Here is a 7420-nt window from a genome sequence, read left to right as displayed (position 1 = left end):
GGAAATATCAAGATACTGTCTGAGTACCAGCTGGCTCATACACTCTTAGAACAGATGTGTTAAAAACAGCACATAATGTGTTAAAATTTAACACATGTGCTGCATCAGCTCAGGGACAACACATGTTGTGTCAAATTTGACAAAACTAATGTGTCCATTCTTTTAACACATCTATTGTGTTAAATGGGTCTACACAAATTGTGTTATTTTGACACAAAAAATGTGTTTAAATGGATTAATGATGTGTAAAAAAAAATTTAAAAAATCTACTTTGGTCACCAGCTAGTCACATTTCTCATCTGTTGCTTGTTATTGGACAGGCAATGGTTAATCAGATTTTTGATGAAAACAGAGTTCTTGATTTTTATCTTCTTGTCAGTCTTATTTTATTTATTACATAGACATTTGTGACAGACATTAAATTCATTTACTTTCAAAAAACAACAATGAAATAAAGGAGCCAAAACAGTGCCGGCATCAACATTCAGCAAATTGTGTGGTTGCATCCACAAACATATTTACAGACATCCCAGCTATACAAATCTGTACCTTGGGTTCAAATATAGCTCTCTGTTGCCATAGCTTGTCATAATATCTAATGGCCGAAAATCAGAGGTTTCAGCCAATGTAATCAGTTCATACTCTTTTGTTTTCTCTACTGCATAGGCATAAAAATGGTCATCAAAGTACTTGACTTTAAGGATCTTCACAAACATGAAAATTGACTCATTTACTGCCTGTGGCAAGATATGGATGACTTCACCAAACAAAGGCTCTTCTCTATGGTCTGCTTTCAGTGGCAGTATTGAACCAGTTCTATAAGTCTGGCCATACACATCAACACTGTGAGACACAAATACAGTTGTAGTCAAAGAAAGGTCAGTTTCAAGGGTTAACCTCAAGTTGGCCAACAAGACATCTGCTTTCTTAAGGGACCCAATAGTAACGAGACAGGCATTGGACACATCAGTTTTCTTAGACATACTGTCAATATGCTTATAGTGATACATTTGTTGAACCTGATGCTTAAAAGCTAATGTCTTTGACACATTTTTGAAGTTACAAACTGCATGTGCTAGTCTTTTAAGTGGATTGTGCTTAGCTTCAAATCGCATGCACCAGAGCTTTGACAGAGGACCAAACAAAACCATCATCCTCGGATAATGTATATATATATCTGTGTTTTACTTGTCCGAGTCATGACATGATTTTACAAGTAATGCCATAGTCAATATTTTTCACATGTCAGAGTGTCTGTCAATGAGCTGTCAATTGGTGAGTTCACTTACAAATCCTTCCCCTGTTCCTGCGACTTTGACACTCAAGGATGGGAAGGTGGTGATTATGTGTTTTGCCAAAGCAAGCTTCTCTGCACCAATAGGGTAACTGAAAAAATAACAAAAACGCAGCCACTTTCTCATTGCTTCAGTGCACTTAAAAAAATAGGTTATATATTTAATATATTTCAATTTTAAAGTGTGATAAGGTTACTTACAAACCACACCTCTCCACCAGATCTCCGACACAGGTCTTCACTAGGAGCTTCCTTGAAGGCACAGATAGGACACCCGTCTTTTCGTACTCACTAAGAATTTGTGGGGCCTTCTTCTGAAGCAGTGACAGTAGTTTGTCAGTGTTGGTTGGATCATGCTCTTCCGTGAAAGTGTTAGGCTGTGCAGAGGACAAATAGACACTTCATCTCACCAGTTCATCCAGACAGGGACAAGTCCAATTCAAGGACTCTCAAGTACTATTCAAACACTCATTTCTATTTTCATGGATGGAATTATTTTCTATATAACTATCTGCTGAAAGAGAATCGTGCTGGAAACTAAAGCAATACACACTATACCTGAATTTGATTTGTCTCCTCATGACCCTGGGACCCTCTGGCTGATTCCAGGAAGACCTGGAATCTATCAAAGTCCTTTATGTTCACACTGGTGTCGACATCAATATATTCCATGAAATCTGTGTTATATGTCAAAAATCGATCAAGCACACAGCCAGTTTGCTGCGCTAGGCTTTGATCTATTAGATCTCTGGCACTCTTAACATTGAGAATTTTTTTGCAAATCTCTTTGTTATCTTTAAAAGTAACCACAAAGACTTTGGTTGTCAGGTCTTCCTGTGTGTGCTGAAAAGAAAAAGAGGAATACATAGGTTAATAAGACGGTTAATAATGTCTGGTAAAAAACGGTCTTTGACTTGAAAATCTACCTAAGTCCTATATTTTGAAACCTCACTGGTCAAAAGGTCCGGTGGAAATAATTCCCTTTAACCCTTTGCAATGTTTCCCATACATAGACCGATGGGTGGCGCAGCGCCACAGAATCAACTCCTAGCACCACAAATTAATTCCGCTTTTTTTTCCCGACGTGATTTTGAATTACGTTGCGTTCAAATATTTACATGGCATTTTTTCCCGTCATTCACGCATCAAGCGTGAGACACAAGCATTTGACTGTCGTCACACGCCACACCGCCGATTTCTCACGTTGAAAACAGTTTATCCGCTGCTGCTGTGAGGCTCTCTAAAAGCGCCTTGATTATGGCAGGAATAAAAAACAGCAGTTGAACTATATGAAGGCTTGTCGACCGACAAACGCCCCCGCACCCGCACCCCCACTCCCCCTCCCAACTCCGCAGTGAAACCGGCGGTGTTGGGCGGCATTGACTTCAAACTTAGTTCGCTGTTTAAGTAAACTAGATGTGGGTTTCCACGGACTTTATGGAAACGGGTGAATGTTTTGCTTTACTGTCCTAAACTGCGTGGAACATGGTCTAATTTTGGTAACAAGCACGGTAGAACTTGAGCTAATGTTGGCAGCTAAGCTAGCTTACTGCTCGGCAGCCCTGCTCAACAAAACAGGAGGCCTATCTGGATATGGTTTAGCTGGTGGTTTATACACATGCCGAATTTAACAGAATAATAAACTGTTCGCTGAGACATATTAAAATAAACTGGTAATGGATAACTTACCGAACACTCCGACAGCAGCCCAGGCGAAGCAGCCTCCATCTTCCTCTCCTTTCTCTGTCCCAGAGGCGGGAGCGACCCCTTGCCGCCTCTTAAGGTAACACACCCATTGTGTTAAATTGATTGCCGCCACTCAAAGTAACACACACATGTGTCAAACTGTCCAACACATTAAATGTGTTAAGCTTTCTGTGCATTTTTATACACATCTTGTTTTGAAATCCACACAAAATGTGTTACACATGTAACAACACATTTTTTGTGTCATTTTTTAACACATCTCTTCTAAGAGTGTATACACCTGCAGACACACACAGGTGTTTTCAGGTCTTTTTTCATTAGACTAGTAGAGCTGTGACATCACAGGATTCATGAACCAATTAAAATGGTGGAGATGTTAAGACCTTAACAGGTGCCATATATCTGATGGAAGGTTGAGAGAGACGTCAGTCACATTTAGGTTTAAAAAAATTCTGCCCAATTTTCAAACAGCATGCCAGACCAGGAGGTGGCGACGCCAACGTCAGATACCAAAGAAGAAGAGAAGAGCGTGTGCGGCGGTCTCATTCTTCTTTGGTGGTCTTAAAGTTGAACGTTTGCACCTTGCTGTGCAGAATGATGTTTCACATCCATCTCCATCGCAGAAATCCTCGACCGTCGGAGACATGTTTAAGAGACGAGTCGATTCACGTTTACTTCCTGAGAGGTGTTTCTATTATTTTGTCCAACACATGTCTCAACAGCAGCACAAAGCTTGAATTCCACATTCATTCACGTCCATTCGTCTTGTGCACAAGGGCTGAATGAAAACTTGATTTGATGAAGAGATTAAGGACACTTTAAATGGATAAAGTGTGTTTTTACTGTCCCGCTGCATTAAACTCACCCTCCTCTCAATATTCTGCTCTCATCTGTGTGCCGGCGTGCCCTTCGACACAGAAACTGACATTTGAATCACTGAATGAATCATCACGCAAACATCTCCAGCAATTAGACTGATCCTGGCAGAGGTGCCTTCCTTCCGATCCCGCTATCAGCTCCTCGAGGAGGAGCCCGGCTCCTCGTCAGTCTGGGTTTGCGGACGTGCCGCTGGTTGGATCCCCACTTCCGTGAAATGGAGGTGAACCGTTCCCTCGTGCAGATCAGCCTCCAGTGATTAGCCTGTTGTCGTTGCTGTTCGGCTCCCGTCAGCTGCGGGTCGTCGTGTCAGGACACATCGCTCGCTCTCACTGTCACAGCTCAGATTTTCACACCCTGCAGATTAAATACATTCCTGGAATTTTTGATTTCTGAACTTTATTTTCTTATTTGCATGTTGAGCAGCGGCGTTCTGTTGAAACCTGCTCAGGTTTGGTTTGAGCTCTTCTGGACTTCCCAGACATTCCAGGAGTGTCATGGCTGACCTTTGGACAAACGTGATGATGATCCAGTCCTGGAACGTGGCCTTTTCTCAGCAGCATGTCATGTGCTTCGCTTCATGTGTCCAGGTGAGGACGGTAGTTTTTGGGAAGTGCAGTCAACAACACTTCAGGGGATTGTTGAACATTTTGAGAAACACACTTCTTCTCTTTCCTGCTGGAAGTTAGTATTCACTGTGTCCACTGAAGATGAAGCTGATGAAGATGAAGCTACAGCTACTCTGAAGTCACCTCTCATCATTTTCAGGCTTCATTTTTCATCTGAACCAAACGACCAGGATTTGTTGTGTTGATCGTTGAGCTTTAGAGCTGCTGGTCGGTGGATTTTGTCGCCTTTGGACAGAGCCAGGCTAACCGTTTATGCTAAGTGTTACGGTGGAAGGTGGGCAGTAAGCTCCACCCCTTCAATGATGTGCACCTATTGAGGGCACCTGCACTCATTAGCGCAGCTGGAACCAATCAGCCGGCTGCCCTATTAAAGGAGGCTTGTGGCTCTGCTTTGTTGGCTGTGTGACACCGGAGGGTCAACACCTTCAGTTGGCTCTCCTGGTGTGTGTGTGGCTGAGTGTGTGAATGTTCTTAAACTGTAGGGTTTTTTCTTTTCCAGAACTTCACTCCCTCCTTTTTACTGACTCCCATTTTTTTGTTTTTGGGCTCATTTCTTTTGCTCTTCTATCATTTTGAGAGTGGGTGGGTGTTTGTGTGTGAGTGTTTCCCATCACCTTTTAGACCCCAAGAGACCCATTTTGTGTTGAGTGCAGTTTGTTTTTTGTTAGTTTCCCCTACCAGCGACCGCCATTAAGTTTTGTTTTTGAGGGGAAACGTAACACTAAGCTAGGCTAACTGGCAGCCAGGTGTAGCTTTATATTTACCATCCAGACATGAGTCTTCAGGTTCATGCTGCTCTGCCTCGCTGTGCTGCAGCAGGTGTGCTTCGTGTGTTTGTCCTCAGCGGGCTTCCATACCTGTGAAACAGGGAGAAAAGACTCTCCGTGTTTGAGCTGTGAGTTATTCTTCCATCCCACCCAACAAGGCCGTCATTACACTACCCTGTAATCACACACACACACACACACACACACACACACACACACACACACACACACAGGTAGAGTATAACCTGCTGCTACAGGCCCACAGGCTGCAGTCACACACACACCTCATGCAGTGTAAAAGGATCACATACTCATTAGTTTACACTGACTGTGTGTTTACATCAAGTCTGCAGCAAACACAGCGGCTTCACCACAAGGGGGCGTCACAGACGACTGACGATCACAGCACAGGTTCCTGCATTATGTCATCAAAACAGTCCAAAGTTCCAGACGGTGAAATGAGTCTTTAAAGTGTGTCGTCAGTGAAAGTGGCTTTAATGTGAACGTGAAAATCCAAATGTCTTCACCTGCTGAGAGACTCAAAACAGCTTTTAGTCAAATTACTGCTTGTTGTTAAATATCAGAGTCTGCAGCAGCTTCAAGCTAAATGCTAACATTAGCTTGCTAACATGCTAATGCTTAGCAGGTACAGTGTTCACCATCACAGTTTAGCATGTTAGCACACTCATAAAAGTTGGTTAAAAGTCAGAGTGCAGCTGAGGCTGATGGGAGTTGGCTCTGCAGGTATTTGCTCATAAAGTATTCAACAGGTGAAATGTTGCCCAGATGATGGCGCTGCACGAAAAGGAGTTACTGCAGTTCATCCTGAGGGGAACATGAATGTCTGAACCATCTCATCCACACATCCCTCACTCACAGCCACAGGTGTGAGCGTGGTCGTCGGGAGGAACTGAAAATGGCGGGTGGTGTTGAGGGGGGAGCGTTTTCTGGTTACGTTTCCCGTTTAGACCCGCCCCCTCCCTTCCTGCATGATTCAGTGTTGACTCAAAGAGAGTCAACACACATTCCTGCCTAAATGCTGCAGGCGTGTTCAGTCCTGTTGGCGCTACCTGATTCAACACATGCACCTACACACTCCGACACAGCGTGTGTGTGAGCAGCTCGTCCATTTCTCTGCTCATTTCCAGGTTTATCTGAGGTTTCACGGGGAGGTCTGGAACCAAAGTGGCCTCTGTGAGTCCAGGACGGTCTCACCCTAAGTTTCTTCGACAGGTGTTCGTCCGGTCGATGAATGTGACGTTAAAGTCAACTGAAACACAGACTCAGGAGCTCGTTGAATGATAAGTTTCCATAAGTTTGGGCAACAGATTTTGTCTCGCAGTAAAATTTCACTGTTTATTTTCTCCTGAATCGTCGGGTTACGAGCAGTCAAGGCCGGACGCAGAGCTGAGGACACACCTTAAAGCCTCCGGGCCAAAGAGCTGCTTAAAGAAGCCGAAATTCACCTTGATGGGAAACAAAAACATCCAATATAGAAACACGCCCGCTACTTTCATTACGTAATCAACTTTTCAGAGTCACACAAGGGCATTTCTGAGCCTCTGCGTGTGTGTGCAGGTGTACACAAACCATCCCGCTAAGTCTGCAGCTCTCATTTTTCAAAGAAATGACAGATGTCAGGAGAATGGAGCTGACAGACTCACTTAATCCACAGATTAACGGCTATCAGGTGGGTTTACCTGGCGGAAAGACTCCAAATCATGCTGAAGTCACTGACACCTGGCTGCAGGTCAGAGGTCACGCTTGCATGTGTGGACGTTTGGGTTCAGTCCACTGATAGGATGTGTGTCATCTGAGCAAAAAGAAGGGCTTGATGGATTCAACTACGCAGCCATAAAATGTGTAAAAACATGAATGAGGTTTGGTTCAAAGTGGAGTGATAATGAAAGAAGTCTGAAATTCCAAAGAGATGCTTTTCTGTGTGTGTGTGTGTGTGTGTGTGTGTGTGTGTGTGTGTGTGTGTGTGCATTAACCAGTATTTACCCTCTGCTGGTGTAAACAGTGGCTGTCTTTGTTTGTGTGTGTGTTCATTCACTCACATACAAACTTTCACAGGACGATTGTTCCGCTGAGGCAAACCTCAAACATGAAACTGACATTTCACACTGATCCAGTCACGACACGCC

The 7420-nt window shown here is 43.7% G+C and overlaps 1 long non-coding RNA gene across 1 annotated transcript; it reads right to left on the bottom strand.

Annotated features, from left to right (window-relative positions):
* Positions 1-1288: 1288 nt before the first annotated feature.
* LOC143335041 (uncharacterized) lies at positions 1289-2074 on the bottom strand. Its single transcript, XR_013078393.1, has 3 exons — positions 1853-2074; positions 1496-1671; positions 1289-1386 (listed from the first exon to the last, which is right to left on the bottom strand). It is a non-coding gene; the product is annotated as an uncharacterized LOC143335041 (long non-coding RNA).
* Between the last annotated feature and the right edge of the window lie 5346 nt (positions 2075-7420).

This window comes from Chaetodon auriga, chromosome 17, assembly GCF_051107435.1.
Source record: "Chaetodon auriga isolate fChaAug3 chromosome 17, fChaAug3.hap1, whole genome shotgun sequence".
In the NCBI taxonomy this organism is placed as follows: domain Eukaryota; kingdom Metazoa; phylum Chordata; class Actinopteri; order Chaetodontiformes; family Chaetodontidae; genus Chaetodon; species Chaetodon auriga.
This window is presented reverse-complemented; position numbering and strand designations above follow the sequence as displayed.